Source organism: Gorilla gorilla, chromosome Y (assembly GCF_029281585.2).
Source record: "Gorilla gorilla gorilla isolate KB3781 chromosome Y, NHGRI_mGorGor1-v2.1_pri, whole genome shotgun sequence".
NCBI classification, from domain to species: Eukaryota; Metazoa; Chordata; class Mammalia; order Primates; family Hominidae; genus Gorilla; species Gorilla gorilla.
Window position 1 is genome coordinate 60476633 of NC_073248.2, and position 21499 is coordinate 60498131.

A 21499-nucleotide genomic window follows, 5' to 3' on the forward strand; every position below is an offset into this window, starting at 1 on the left:
TTTATACTGTAAATAAAATATCAAACTTCAAAAAATATATAATATACTGTACATAAAATATCAAATTACACAAAATATGTATTATATGCTGTACATAAAGTATGAAAGAACACTAAATATATTTTATATACTGTAGATAAAATATCAAATTTCACCAAATATATATTATATACTGTACATAAAATATCAAATTTCACCTAATATGTATTAAATACTATACATAAAATATGAAAGTACAGTACATATATCTTATATACTGTGTATAAAATATCAAATATCTCCATATATGTTTTATGAAGTATATAAAATGTGAAATTTCACAAAATATGTATTATATACTGTACAAAAAGTATGAAAGAACACTAAATATATATTATATACTGTACATAAAACATCAAATTTCACCAAATATATATTACATACTGTACATAAAATATCAAATTTCACCAAATATATATTATATACTGTACACAAAATAACAAATTTCACCAAATATGTATTATATACTATACATAAAATATGACAGTACACTACATATATATTATATACTGTACACGAAATATCACAGTTCACCAAATACATAGTTTATACTGTACATAAAATATCAAACTTCAAAAAATATATAATATACTGTACATAAAATATCAAATTACACAAAATATGTATTATATGCTGTACATAAAGTATGAAAGAACACTAAATATATTTTATATACTGTAGATAAAATATCAAATTTTACCAAATATATATTTCACACTGCACATAAAATATCAAATTTCACCAAATATATATTATATACTGTACAGAAAATATCAAATTTCACCAAATATGTATTATATACTGTACATAAAATATGACAATTCACTACATATATATTATATACTGTACACGAAATATCACATTTCACGAAATTTATAGTTTATACTGTACATAAAATATCAAACTTCAAAAAATATGTAATATACTGTACATAAAATATCAAATTTCACAAAATATATATTATATGCTGTACATAAAGTATGAAAGAACACTAAATATATTATATATACTGTACATAAAATATCAAATTTCAGCAAATATATATTACATACTGTATGAAAAATATCAAATTTCACCAAATACATATTATATACTGTACATACAATATCAAATTTCACCAAATATGTATTATATACTACACATAAAATATGAAAGTACACTACATATGTATTTTATACTGTACATAAAATATCAAATTTCACCAAATATGTATTATATACTGTACATAAAATATGACAATTCACTAAATATATATTATATACTGTACACAAAATATCACATTTCACCAAATATATAGTTTATACTGTACATAAAATAACAAACGTCAAAATATATATAATATACTGTACATAAAATATCAAATGACACAAAATATGTATTATATACTGTACATAAAGTATGAAAGAACACTAAATATATATTATATACTGTACATAAAATATCAAATTTCACCAAATATGTATTACATACTTTATGTAAAATATCAAATTTCACCAAATATATATTATATACTGTACATAAAATATCAAATATCACCAAATATGTATTATATACTATACATAAAATATAAAAGTACACTACATATATATTATATACTGCACATAAAATATCAAATTTCACCATATATATTATATAACGTATATAAAATATCAAATTTGACAAAATAGGTATTATATACTGTACATAAAGTATGAAAGAACACTAAATATATATTATATACTGTACATAAAATATCAAATTTCACCAAATATGTATTACATACTGTATGTAAAATATCAAATTTCACCAAATATATATTATATACTGTACATAAAATATCAAATTTCACATAATATGTACTATATACTATACATAAAATATGAAAGTACACTTCATATATAATATACTGTACATAAAATATCAAATTTCACCATATATATTATATAACATGCATAAAATATCAAATTTCACAAACTATGTATTATATACTGTACATAAAGTATGAAAGAACACTAAATATATATTATATACTGTACATAAAATATAAATTTAAACAAATATATATTACATACTGCACATAAAACAACAAATTTCACAAAATATATATTATATACTGTACATAAAATATCAAATTTCACCAAATATGTATTATATACTATGCATAAAATATGACAGTACACTACATATATATTATATACTGTACACGAAATATCACATTTCAACAAATATATATTACATTCGGTATGTAAAATATCAAATTTCACCAAATATATATTATATACTGTACGTAAAATATAAAATTTCACCAAATATGTATTATATACTATACATAAAATATGACAGTAGACTACATATACATTATATACTGTACACGAAATATCACATTTCACCAAATATATAGTTTATACTGTTCATAAACAAAACTTCAAAAAATATATAATATACTGTACATAAAATATCAAATTACACAAAATATGTATTATATACTGTACATAAAGTATGAAAGAACACTAAATATATATTATATACTGTACATAAAATATCAAATTTCAACAAATATATATTACATAGTGTATGTAAAATATCAAATTTCACCAAATACATATTATATACTGTACATAAAATATCAAATTTCACCTATTATGTACTATATACTATACATAAAATATGAAAGTACACTACATATATATTATATACTGTATATAAAATATCAAATTTCACCATATATGTTATATAACGTATATAAAATATCAAATTTCACAAAATATGTATTATATACTGTACAAAAAGTATGAAAGAACACTAAATATATATTACATACTGTACATAAAATATCAAATTTCACCAAATATATATTATATACTGTACATAAAATATCAAATTTCACCAAATATGTGTTATATACTATACATAAAATATGAAAGTACACTACATATATATTATATACTGTACACAAAATATCACATTTCACCAAATATATAGTTTATACTGTACATAAAATAACAAACGTCAAAATATATATAATATACTGTACATAAAATATCAAATGACACAATATATGTATTATATACCGTACATAAAGTATGAAAGAACACTAAATATATATTATATACTGTACATAAAATATCAAATTTCACCAAATATGTATTACATACTTTATGTAAAATATCAAATTTCACCAAATATATATTATATACTGTACATAAAATATCAAATATCACCAAATATGTATTATATACAATACATAAAATATGAAAGTACACTACATATATATTATATACTGTACATAAAATAACAAATTTCACCATATATATTATATAACGTATATAAAATATCAAATTTCACAAAATAGGTATTATATACTGTACATAAAGTATGAAAGAACACTAAATATATATTATATACTGTACATAAAATATCAAATTTCACCAAATATGTATTACATACTGTATGTAAAATATCAAATTTCACCAAATATATATTATATACTGTACATAAAATATCAAATTTCTCATAATATGTATTATATACTATACATAAAATATGAAAGTACACTTCATATATAATATACTGTACATAAAATATCAAATTTCACCATATATATTATATAACATGCATAAAATATCAAATTTCACAAACTATGTATTATATACTGTACATAAAGTATGAAAGAACACTAAATACATATAATATACTGTACATAAAATATAAATTTAAACAAATATATATTACATACTGCACATAAAACAACAAATTTCACAAAATATATATTATATACTGTACATAAAATATCAAATTTCACCAAATATGTATTATATACTATACATAAAATATGACAGTACACTACATATATATTATATACTGTACACGAAATATCACATTTCAACAAATATATATTACATTCGGTATGTAAAATATCAAATTTCACCAAATATATATTATATACTGTACATAAAATATAAAATTTCACCAAATATGTATTATATACTATACATAAAATATGACAGTTGACTACATATACATTATATACTGTACACGAAATATCACATTTCACCAAATATATAGTTTATACTGTTCATAAACATAACTTCAAAAAATATATAATATACTGTACATAAAATATCAAATTACACAAAATATGTATTATATACTGTACATAAAGTATGAAAGAACACTAAATATATATTATATACTGTACATAAAATATCAAATTTCAACAAATATATATTACATACTGTATGTAAAATATCAAATTTCACCAAATATATATTATATACTGTAAATAAAATATCAAATTTCACCTATTATGTACTATATACTATACATAAAATATGAAAGTACACTACATATATATTATATACTGTATATAAAATATCAAATTTCACCATATATGTTATATAACGTATATAAAATATCAAATTACACAAAATATGTATTACATGCTGTACATAAAGTATGAAAGAACACTAAATATATATTATATACTGTACATAAAATATCAAATTTCACCAAATATATATTACATACAGTATGTAATATATCAAATTTCACCAAATACATATTATATACTGTACACAAAATATCAAATTTCACCAAATATGTATTATATACTATACATAAAATATGAAAGTACACTAGATATATATTATATACTGTACATAAAATATCAAATTTCACCATATATATTATATAATGTACATAAAATATCAAATTTCACAAACTATGTATTATATACTGTACATAAAGTATGAAAGAACACTAAATATGCATTATATACTGTACATAAAATATAAATTTCAACAAATATATATTACATACTGTACATAAAATATCAAATTTCACCAAATATATATTATATACTGTACATAAATTATCAAATTTCACCAAATATGTATTATATACTATACATAAAATATGAAAGTACACTACTTATATATTATATACTGTACACGAAATATCACATTTCACCAAATATATAGTTTATACTGTACATAAAATATCAAAATTCAAAAAATATATAATATACTGTACATAAAATATCAAATTACACAAAATACGTATTATATATTGTACATAAAGTCTGAAAGAACACTAAATATATATTATGTACTGTACATAAAATACCAAATTTCACCAAATATGTATTACATACTTTATGTAAAATATCAAATTTCACCAAATATATATTATATACTGTACAAAAAATATCAAATATCACCAAATATGTATTATATACTATACATAAAATATGAAAGTACACTAATATATATTATATACTGTACATAAAATATCAAATTTCACCATATATATTATATAACATACATAAAATATCAAATTTCACAAACTATGTAGTATATACTGTACATAAAGTTTGAAAGAACACTAAATATATATTATATACAGTACATAAAATATAAATTTCAACAAATATATATTACATATTGTACATAAAATATCAAATTTCACCAAATATATATTATATACTGTACATAAAATATCAAATTTCACCAAATATGTAATATATACTATACATAAAATGTGAAAGTGCACTACATATATATTATATACTGTACATAAAATATCAAATTTCACCAAATATATATTAAATACTGAGCACATAATATCAAATTTCACCAAATATATATTACATAATGTACATAAAATATCAAACAACACCAAATATATAATACACTGTACATAAAATATCAAATTACACAAAATATGTATTATATACTGTACAGAAAGTATGAAAGAACACTAAATATATATTATATACTGTACATAAAATATCAAATTTCACCAAATATATATTACGTACCGTATGTAAAATATCAAATTTCACCAAATATATATTATATACTGTACATAAAATATCAAATTTCACCAAATATGTATTATATACTATACATAAAATATGAAAGTACACTACATATATATTATATACTGTACATAAGATATCAAATTTCACCATATATGTTATATAAGGTACATATAATATCAAATTACACTAAATATGTATTATATACTGTACATAAAGTCTGAAAGAACACTAAATATATATTATATACTGTACATAAAATATCAAATATCACCAAATATGTATTATATACTATACATAAAATATGAAAGTACACTACATATATATTATATACTGTACATAAAATATCAAATTTCACCATATATATTATATAACATACATAAAATATCAAATTTCACAAACTATGTATTATATACTGTACATAAAGTATGAAAGAACACTAAATATATATTATATACTGTACATAAAATATAAATTTCAACAAATATATATTACATACTGTACATAAAATATCTAATTTCACCAAATATATATTATATACTGTACATAAAATATCAAATTTCACCAAATATGTATTATATACTATACATAAAATATGACAGTACACTACATATATATTATATAATGTACACGAAATATCACATTTCACCAAATATATAGTTTATAATGTACATAAAATATCAAACTTCTAAAAATATATAATACACTGTATATAAAATATTAAATTACACAAAATATGTATTATATACTGTACAGAAAGTATGAAAGAACACTAAATATATATTATATACTGTACATAAAATATCAAATTTCACCAAATATATATTACGTACCGTATGTAAAATATCAAATTTCACCAAATATATATTATATACTGTATATAAAATATCAAATTTCACAAAATATGTATTATATACTGTACATAAAATATCAAATTTCACCAAATATGTATTATATACTCAACATAAAATATGAAAGTACACTTCATATATATTGTATACTGTAGATGAAATATCACATTTCACCAAATATATAGTTTATACTGTACATAAAATATCAAACTTCAAAAAATATATAATACACTGTACATAACATATCAAATTACACAAAATATGTATTATATACTGTACATAAAGTATGAAAGAACACTAAATATATATTATATACTGTACCTATAATATCAAATTTCACCAAATATATATTACATACTGTATGTAAAATATCAAATTTCACCAAATATATATTATATACTGTACATAAAATATCAAATTTCACCAAATATGTATTATATACTATACATAAAATATGAAAGTACACTACATATATATTATATACTGTACATAAAATATCAAATTTCACCACATATATTATGTAACATACATAAAATATCAAATTTCAGAAAATATATATTATATACTGTACATTAAGTATGAAAGCACACTAAAATGTATATTATATACTGTACATAAAATATCAAATTTCACCAAATATATATTACATACTGTAGATAAAATAGGAAATTTCACCAAATATATATTATATACTGTACATAAAATATCAAATTTCACCAAATATATATTAAATACTGTGCACATAGTATCAAATTTCACCAAATATATATTACATAATGTACATAAAATATCAAACTTCACCAAATATATATTATATGCTGTACATAAAATATCAAACTTAACAAAATATATATTATTTAATGTACACAAAGTACCAAATTTCACAAAATATATAATATACTGTACATAAAATATCAAATTTCACCAAATATATATTATATACTGTACATAAAGTATGAAAGTGCCCTAAATATACATTATAAACTGTACATAAAATATCAAATTTCACCAAATACATATATTATACTGTACGTAAAATTTCAGATTTCAACAAATATATATTTAATACTGTATATAAAATATCAAATTTCAACAAATATTTATTATGTACTGCACATGAAATATCAAATTTCACCAAATATGTATTACATACTGTACATAATATATCAAATTTCACCAACTATGTATAATATACTGTACAAAAAATATGAAAGTACCGTAAATATATAATTTATACTGTACATAAAATATCAAATTTCACCAAATATATATTATATACTGTACATAAAATATGAAATTTAAGCAAATATTTATTATATACTGTACATAAAATATCAAATTTCACCAAATACATAATATATACTCTACATAAAATATCAAACTTCACCAAATATATATTATATACTGTACATAAAATATCAAATTACACCAAATACATATTACATACTGTACATAAAATATCAAATTTGACCAAATATATATTATACACTGTACATAAAATATCAAAGTAAACCAAATATATATTATATGCTGTACACGAAATATCAAATTTCACCAAACATATAGTTTATACTGTACATAAAATATCACGTTTCATCAAATGTATATTAAATACTATACACAAAATATCAAATTTCAACAAATCTTTATTATATACTGTACATAAAATATCAAATTTCACCAAATATATATTATATACTGTACATGAAATATCATATTTCACCAAATATGTAATATATACTGTACATAAAATATGAAAGTACACTACATATATATTATATACTGTACATAAAGTATCAAATTTCACCAGATATATATTAAATACTGTGCACATAATGTCAAATTTCACCAAATATATATTACATAATGTACATAAAATATCAGACTTCACCAAATATATATTATATGCTGTACATAAAATATCAAACTTCACAAAATATATATTATTTAATGTACATAAAGTACCAAATTTCACCAAATATATAATATACTGTACATAAAATATCAAATTTCACCACATATATATTATATACTGTACATAAAGTATGAAAGTGCGCTAAATATACATTATTAACTGTACATAATATATCAAATTTCACCAAATACATATTTTATACTGTACATAAAATTTCACATTTCAACAAATATATATTTAATTATGTACATAAAATATCAAATTTCAACAGATATTTATTATATACTGTACATAAAATATGAAATTTCACCAAATATGTATTTCATACTGTACATAAAATATCAAATTTCACCAACTATGTATAATAAACTATACATAAAATATGAAACTATCATAAATATATAATTTATATTGTACATAAAATATCAAATTTCACCAAATATATAGTGCATACTGTACATAAAATATGAAATTTCACCCAATATGTATTATATACTGTACATGAAATATCAAATTTCACCAAATACATAATATATACTATACATAAAATATCAAACTTCACCAAATAAATATTATATACTGTACATAAAATATCAAAGTACACCAAATACATATTACATACTGTACATAAAATATCAAATTTGACCTAATATATATTATATACTGTACATAAAATATCATAGTACACCAAATATATATTATATGCTGTACACGAAATATCAAATTTCACCAAATATATAGTTTATACTGTACATAAAATATCACGTTTCATCAAATGTATATTAAATACAATACATAAAATATCAAATTTCAACAAATATTTATTATATACTGTACATAAAATATCAAATTTCACCAAACATATATTATATACTGTACATAAAATATCAAATTTCACCAAATATATATTAAATACTGAGCACATAATATCAAATTTCACCAAATATATATTACATAATGTACATAAAATATCAAACTTCACCAAATATATATTACATGCTGTACATAAAATATCAAACTTCACAAAATATATATTTTTTAATGTACATAAAGTACCAAATTTCACAAAATATATAATATACTGTACATAAAATATCAAACTTCACAAATATATATTATGTACTGTACATAAAATATGAAAGTGCACTAAATATACATTATAAACTGTACATAAAATATCAAATTTCAGCAAATACATATTTTATACTGTACATAAAATTTCACATTTCAACAAATATATACTTAATACTGTACATAAAATATCAAATTTCAACAGATATTTATTATATACTGTACATAAAATATCAAATTTCACCAAATATGTATTACATACTGTACATAAAATATCAAATTTCACCAACTATGTATAATAAACTGTACATAAAATATGAAAGTACCGTAAATATATAATTTATACTGTACATAAAATATCAAATTTCACCAAATATATATTATATACTGTACATAAAATATGAAATTTAAGCAAATATTTATTATATACTGTACAAAAAATATCAAATTTCACCAAATACATAATATATACTCTACATAAAATATCAAACTTCACCAAATATATATTATATACTGTACATAAAATATCAAAGTACACCAAATACATATTACATACTGTACATAAAATATCAAATTTGACCAAATATATATTATACACTGTACATAAAATATCAAAGTACACCAAATATATATTATATACCGTACATAAAATATCAAAGTACACCAAATATATACTATATACTGTACATAAAATATCAATGTACACCAAATATATGTTTCATACTGTACATAAAATATCAAATTTCACCAAATATGTATTATATACTATACATAAAATATGAAAGTACACTACATATATATTTTATACTGTACATAAAATATCAAATTTTACCATATATATTATATAACGTACATAAAATATCAAATTTCACAAAATATGTATTATGTACTGTACATAAAGTATGAAAGAACACTAAATATATATTATATACTGTACATAAAATATCAAATTCCACCGAATATGTATTAAATACTGTACATAAAATATCAAATTTCACCAAATATATATTATATGCTGTACATAAAATATAAAATTTCACGAAATATGTATTATATATTATACATAAAATATGAAAGTACACTGCATATATATTATATACTGTACATGAAATATCACATTTCACCAAATATATAGTTTATACTGTACATAAAATATCAAACTTCAAAAAATATATAATATACTGTATATAAAATATCAAATTACACAAAATATATATTATATACTGTACAGAAAGTATGAAAGAACACTAAATATATATTATATACTGTACATAAAATATCAAATTTCAACAAATATATATTACATACTGTACATAAAATATCAAATTTCACCAAATATATATTATATACTTTACATACAATATCAAATTTCACCAAATATGTATTATATACTATACATAAAATACGACAATACACTACATATATATTACATACTTTACACGAAATATCACAGTTCACCAAATATATAGTTTATACTGTACATAAAATATCAAACTTCACCTAATATGTATTAAATACTATACATAAAATATGAAAGCACACTACATATATATTATATACTGTATATAAAATATCAAATTTCTCCATATATGTTTTATGACGTATATAAAATATGAAATTTCACAAAATATGTATTATATACTGTACAAAAATTATGAAAGAACACTAAATATATAATATATACTGTACATAAAATATCAAATTTCACAAAATATATATTACATACTGTACATAAAATATCAAATTTCACCAAATATATATTACATACTGTACATAAAATATCAAATTACACAAAATATGTATTATATACTGTACAGAAATTATGAAAGAACACTAAATATATATTATATACTGTACATAAAATATCAAATTTCACCTAATGTATATTACATACTGTATGTAAAATATCAAATTTCACCAAATATATATTATATACTGTACATAAAATATCAAATTTCACCATATATATTATACAACGTACATATAATATCAAATTTCACAAAATATATATTATATACTGTACATAAAGTATGAAAGAACACTAAATATATATTATATGCTGTACATTAAATATCAAATTTTACCAAATATATATTTCACACTGCACATAAAATATCAAATTTCACCAAATATATATTATATACTGTACATAAAATATCAAATTTCACCAAATATGTATTATATACTGTACATAAAATATGACAATTCACTACATATATATTATATACTGTACACGAAATATCACATTTCACAAAATTTATAGTTTATACTGTACATAAAATATCAAACTTCAAAAAATATGTAATATACTGTACATAAAATATCAAATTTCACAAAATATGTATTATATGCTGTACATAAAGTATGAAAGAACACTAAATATATTATATATACTGTACATAAAATATCAAATTTCAGCAAATATATATTACATACTGTATGTAAAATATCAAATTTCACCAAATACATATTATATACTGTACATACAATATCAAATTTCACCAAATATGTATTATATACTACACATAAAATATGAAAGTACACTACATATGTATTTTATACTGTACATAAAATATCAAATTTCACCAAATATGTATTTTATACTGTACATAAAATATGACAATTCACTACATATATATTATATACTGTACACAAAATATCACATTTCACCAAATATATAGTTTATACTGTACATAAAATAACAAACGTCAAAATATATATAATATACTGTACATAAAATATCAAATGACACAAAATATGTATTATATACTGTACATAAAGTATGAAAGAACACTAAATATATATTATATACTGTACATAAAATATCAAATTTCACCAAATATGTATTACATACTTTATGTAAAATATCAAATTTCACCAAATATATATTATATACTGTACATAAAATATCAAATATCACCAAATATGTATTATATACTATACATAAAATATGAAAGTACACTACATATATATTATATACTGTACATAAAATATCAAATTTCACCATATATATTATATAACGTATATAAAATATCAAATTTCACAAAATAGGTATTATATACTGTACATAAAGTATGAAAGAACACTAAATATATATTATATACTGTACATAAAATATCAAATTTCACCAAATATGTATTACATACTGTATGTAAAATATCAAATTTCACCAAATATATATTATATACTGTACATAAAATATCAAATTTCACATAATATGTATTATATACTATACATAAAATATGAAAGTACAGTTCATATATAATATACTGTACATAAAATATCAAATTTCACCATATATACTATATAACATGCATAAAATATCAAATTTCACAAACTATGTATTATATACTGTACATAAAGTATGAAAGAACACTAAATATATATTATATACTGTACATAAAATATAAATTTAAACAAATATATATTACATACTGCACATAAAACAACAAATTTCACAAAATATATATTATATACTGTACATAAAATATCAAATTTCACCAAATATGTATTATATACTATACATAAAATATGACAGTACACTACATATATATTATATACTGTACACGAAATATCACATTTCAACAAATATATATTACATTCGGTATGTAAAATATCAAATTTCACCAAATATATATTATATACTGTACGTAAAATATAAAATTTCACCAAATATGTATTATATACTATACATAAAATATGACAGTAGACTACATATACATTATATACTGTACATGAAATATCACATTTCACCAAATATATAGTTTATACTGTTCATAAACATAACTTCAAAAAATATATAATATACTGTACATAAAATATCAAATTACACAAAATATGTATTATATACTGTACATAAAGTATGAAAGAACACTAAATATATATTATATACTGTACATAAAATATCAAATTTCAACAAATATATATTACATACTGTATGTAAAATATCAAATTTCACCAAATATATATTATATACTGTACATAAAATATCAAATTTCACCTATTATGTACTATATACTATACATAAAATATGAAAGTACACTACATATATATTATATACTGTATATAAAATATCAAATTTCACCATATATGTTATATAACGTATATAAAATATCAAATTTCACAAAATATGTATTATATACTGTACAAAAAGTATGAAAGAACACTAAATATATATTACATACTGTACATAAAATATCAAATTTCACCAAATATATATTATATACTGTACATAAAATATCAAATTTCACCAAATATGTATTATATACTATACATAAAATATGAAAGTACACTACATATATATTATATACTGTACACAGAATAGCACATTTCACCAAATATATAGTTTATACTGTACATAAAATAACAAACGTCAAAATATATATAATATACTGTACATAAAATATCAAATGACACAATATATGTATTATATACCGTACATAAAGTATGAAAGAACACTAAATATATATTATATACTGTACATAAAATATCAAATTTCACCAAATATGTATTACATACTTTATGTAAAATATCAAATTTCACCAAATATATATTATATACTGTACATAAAATATCAAATATCACCAAATATGTATTATATACTATACATAAAATATGAAAGTACACTACATATATATTATATACTGTACATAAAATATCAAATTTCACCATATATATTATATAACGTATATATAATATCAAATTTCACAAAATAGGAATTATATACTGTACATAAAGTATGAAAGAACACTAAATATATATTATATACTGTACATAAAATATCAAATTTCACCAAATATGTATTACATACTGTATGTAAAATATCAAATTTCACAAAATATATATTATATACTGTACATAAAATATCAAATTTCACCAAATATGTATTATATACTATACATAAAATATGACAGTACACTACATATATATTATATACTGTACACGAAATATCACATTTCAACAAATATATATTACATTCGGTATGTAAAATATCAAATTTCACCAAATATATATTATATACTGTACATAAAATATAAAATTTCACCAAATATGTATTATATACTATACATAAAATATGACAGTTGACTACATATACATTATATACTGTACACGAAATATCACATTTCACCAAATATATAGTTTATACTGTTCATAAACATAACTTCAAAAAATATATAATATACTGTACATAAAATATCAAATTACACAAAATATGTATTATATACTGTACATAAAGTATGAAAGAACACTAAATATATATTATATACTGTACATAAAATATCAAATTTCAACAAATATATATTACATACTGTATGTAAAATATCAAATTTCACCAAATATATATTATATACTGTAAATAAAATATCAAATTTCACCTATTATGTACTATATACTATACATAAAATATGAAAGTACACTACATATATATTATATACTGTATATAAAATATCAAATTTCACCATATATGTTATATAACGTACATAAAATATCAAATTACACAAAATATGTATTACATGCTGTACATAAAGTATGAAAGAACACTAAATATATATTATATACTGTACATAAAATATAAATTTCAACAAATATATATTACATACTGTACATAAAATATCAAATTTCACCAAATATATATTATATACTGTACATAAATTATCAAATTTCACCAAATATGTATTATATACTATACATAAAATATGAAAGTACACTACTTATATATTATATACTGTACACGAAATATCACATTTCACCAAATATATAGTTTATACTGTACATAAAATATCAAAATTCAAAAAATATATAATATACTGTACATAAAATATCAAACTACACAAAATACGTATTACATACTGTACATAAAGTCTGAAAGAACACTAAATATATATTATATACTGTACATAAAATATCAAATTTCACCAAATATGTATTACATACTTTATGTAAAATATCAAATTTCACCTAATATGTACTATATACTATACATAAAATATGAAAGTACACTACATACATATTATATACTGTTTATAAAATATCAAATTTCACCATATATGTTATATAACGTATATAAAATATCAAATTTCACAAAATATGTATTATATACTGTACAAAAAGTATGAAAGAACACTAAATATATATTACATACTGTACATAAAATATCAAATTTCACCAAATATATATTATATACTGTACATAAAATATCAAATTTCACCAAATATGTATTATATACTATAAATAAAATATGACAATACACTACATATATATTATATACTGTACACGAAATATCACAGTTCACCAAATACATAGTTTACACTGTACATAAAATATCAAACTTCAAAAAATATATAATACACTGTACATAAAATATCAAATTACACAAAATATGTATTATATACTGTACATAAAGTATGAAAGAACACTAAATATGTATTATATACTGTACATAAAATAGCAAATTTCACCAAATATATATTACATTCGGTATGTAAAACATCAAATTTCACCAAATATATATTATATACTGTACATAAAATACTAAATTTCACCAAATATGTATTATATACTAAACCTAAAATATGAAAGTACACTACATATATATTATATACTGTACATAAAATATCAAATTTCACCATATATGTTATGTAAGGTACATAAAATATCAAATTACACAAAATATGTATTATATACTGTACATAAAGTATGAAAGAGCACTAAATATATATTATATACTGTACATAAAATATCAAATCTCACCAAATATATAATACATACTGTATGTAATATATCAAATTTCACCAATTACATATTATATACTGTACATAAAATATCAAATTTCACCAAATATGTATTATATACTATACATAAAATATGAAAGTACACTAGATATATATTATATACTGTACATAAAATATCAAATTTCACCATATATATTATATAACGTACATAAAATATCAAATTTCACAAACTATGTATTATATACTGTACATAAAGTATGAAAGAACACTAAATATACATTATACACTGTACATAAAATATAAATTTCAACTAATATATATTACATACTGTACATAAAATATAAAATTACACCAAATATATATTATATACTGTACATAAAATATAAAATTTCACCAAATATGTATTATATACTATACATAAAATATGAAAGTACACTACATATATATTATATACTGTATATGAAATATCACATTTCACCAAATATATAGTTTATACTGTAGATAAAATGTCAAACTTCAAAAAATATATAATATACTGTACATAAAATATGAAATTACACAAAATATGTATTATATACTGTACATAAAGTATGAAAGAACACTAAATATATATTATATACTGTACATAAAATATCAAATTTCACCAAATATGTATTACATACTTTATGTAAAATATAAAATTTCACCAAATATATATTATATACTGTACAAAAAATATCAAATATCACCAAATATGTATTATATACTATACATAAAATATGAAAGTACACTAATATATATTATATACTGTACATAAAATATCAAATTTCACCATATATATTATATAACATACATAAAATATCAAACTTCACAAACTATGTAGTATATACTGTAGATAAAGTTTGAAAGAACTCTAAATATATATTATATACTGTACATAAAATATAAATTTCAACAAATATATATTACATATTGTACATAAAATATCAAATTTCACCAAATATATATTATATACTGTACATAAAATATCAAATTTCACCAAATATGTATTATATACCATACATAAAATATGACAGTACACTACATATATATTATATAATGTACACGAAATATCACTTTTCACCAAATATATAGTTTATACTGTACATAAAATATCAAACTTCAAAAAATATATAATACACTGTACATAAAATATCAAATTACACAAAATATGTATTATATACTGTACATAAAGTATGAAAGAACACTAAATATGTATTATATACTGTACATAAAATAGCAAATTTCACCAAATATATATTACATTCGGTATGTAAAACATCAAATTTCACCAAATATATATTATATACTGTACATAAAATACTAAATTTCACCAAATATGTATTATATACTAAACCTAAAATATGAAAGTACACTACATATATATTATATACTGTACATAAAATATCAAATTTCACCATATATGTTATGTAAGGTACATAAAATATCAAATTACACAAAATATGTATTATATACTGTACATAAAGTATGAAAGAGCACTAAATATATATTATATACTGTACATAAAATATCAAATCTCACCAAATATATAATACATACTGTATGTAATATATCAAATTTCACCAATTACATATTATATACTGTACATAAAATATCAAATTTCACCAAATATGTATTATATACTATACATAAAATATGAAAGTACACTAGATATATATTATATACTGTACATAAAATATCAAATTTCACCATATATATTATATAACGTACATAAAATATCAAATTTCACAAACTATGTATTATATACTGTACATAAAGTATGAAAGAACACTAAATATACATTATACACTGTACATAAAATATAAATTTCAACAAATATATATTACATACTGTACATAAAATATAAAATTACACCAAATATATATTATATACTGTACATAAAATATAAAATTTCACCAAATATGTATTATATACTATACATAAAATATGAAAGTACACTACATATATATTATATACTGTATATGAAATATCACATTTCACCAAATATATAGTTTATACTGTAGATAAAATGTCAAACTTCAAAAAATATATAATATACTGTACATAAAATATGAAATTACACAAAATATGTATTATATACTGTACATAAAGTATGAAAGAACACTAAATATATATTATATACTGTACATAAAATATCAAATTTCACCAAATATGTATTACATACTTTATGTAAAATATAAAATTTCACCAAATATATATTATATACTGTACAAAAAATATCAAATATCACCAAATATGTATTATATACTATACATAAAATATGAAAGTACACTAATATATATTATATACTGTACATAAAATATCAAATTTCACCATATATATTATATAACATACATAAAATATCAAATTTCACAAACTATGTAGTATATACTGTAGATAAAGTTTGAAAGAACTCTAAATATATATTATATACTGTACATAAAATATAAATTTCAACAAATATATATTACATATTGTACATAAAATATCAAATTTCACCAAATATATATTATATACTGTACATAAAATATCAAATTTCACCAAATATGTATTATATACCATACATAAAATATGACAGTACACTACATATATATTATATAATGTACACGAAATATCACTTTTCACCAAATATATAGTTTATACTGTACATAAAATATCAAACTTCAAAAAATATATAATACACTGTACATAAAATATCAAATTACACAAAATATGTATTATATACTGTACAGAAAGTATGAAAGAACACTAAATATATATTATATACTGTACACAAAATATCAAATTTCACCAAATATATATTACGTACCGTATGTAAAATATCAAATTTCACCAAATATATATTATATACTGTACATAAAATATCAAATTTCACCAAATATGTATTATATACTATACATAAAATATGAAAGTACACTACATATATATTATATACTGTACATAAGATATCAAATTTCACCATATATGTTATATAAGGTACATAAAATATCAAATTACACAAAATATGTATTATATGCTGTACATAAAGTATGAAAGAACACTAAATAAATATTATATACTGTACATAAAATATCAAATATCACCAAATATATATTACATACAGTATGTAATATATCAAATTTCACCAAATACATATTATATACTGTACATAATATATCAAATTTCACCAAATATGTATTATATACTATACATAAAATATGAAAGTACACTAGATATATATTATATACTGTACATAAAATATCAAATTTCACCATATATATTATATAACGTACATAAAATATCAAATTTCACATACTATGTATTATATACTGTACATAAAGTATGAAAGAACACTAAATATGCATTATATACTGTACATAAAATATAAATTTCAACAAATATATATTACATACTGTACATAAAATATCAAATTTCACCAAATATATATTATATACTGTAGATAAATTATCAAATTTCACCAAATATATATTATATACTATACATAAAATATGAAAGTACACTACTTATATATTATATACTGTACACGAAATATCACATTTCACCAAATATATAGTTTATACTGTACATAAAATATCAAAATCCAAAAAATATATAATATACTGTACATAAAATATCAAATTACACAAAATACGTATTATATACTGTACATAAAGTCTGAAAGAACACTAAATATATATTATATACTGTACATAAAATATCAAATTTCACCAAATATGTATTACATACTTTATGTAAAATATCAAATTTCACCAAATATATATTATATACTGTACAAAAAATATCAAATATCACCAAATATGTATTATATACTATACATAAAATATGAAAGTACACTAATATATATTATATACTGTACATAAAATATCAAATTTCACCATATATATTATATAACATACATAAAATATCAAATTTCACAAACTATGTAGTATATACTGTACATAAAGTTTGAAAGAACACTAAATATATATTATATACTGTACATAAAATATAAATTTCAACAAATATATATTACATATTGTACATAAAATATCAAATTTCACCAAATATATATTATATACTGTACATAAAATATCAAATTTCACCAAATATGTATTATATACTATACATAAAATATGACAGTACACTTCATATATATTATATAATGTACACGAAATATCACATTTCACCAAATATATAGTTTATACTGTACATAAAATATCAAACTTCAAAAAATATATAATACACTGTATATAAAATATTAAATTACACAAAATATGTATTATATACTGTACAGAAAGTATGAAAGAACACTAAATATATATTATATACTGTACATAAAATATCAAATTTCACCAAATATATATTACGTACCGTATGTAAAATATCAAATTTCACCAAATATATATTATATACTGTACATAAAATATCAAATTTCACCAAATATGTATTATATACTATACATAAAATATGAAAGTACACTACATATATATTATATACTGTACATAAGATATCAAATTTCACCATATATGTTATATAAGGTACATAAAATATCAAATTACACAAAATATGTATTATATGCTGTACATAAAGTATGAAAGAACACTAAATATATATTATATACTGTACATAAAATATCAAATTTCACCAAATATATATTACAAACTGTATGTAATATATCAAATTTCACCAAATACATATTATATACTGTACATAAAATATCAAATTTCACCAAATATATATTATATACTATACATAAAATATGAAAGTACACTAGATATATATTATATACTGTACATAAAATATCAAATTTCACAAACTATGTATTATATACTGTACATGAAGTATGAAAGAACACTAAATATGCATTATATACTGTACATAAAATATAAATTTCAACAAATATATATTACATACTGTACATAAAATATCAAATTTCACCAAATATATATTATATACTGTACATAAAATATCAAATTTCACCAAATATGTATTATATACTATACATAAAATATGAAAGTACACTACTTATATATTATATACTGTACACGAAATATCACATTTCACCAAATATATAGTTTATACTCTACATAAAATATCA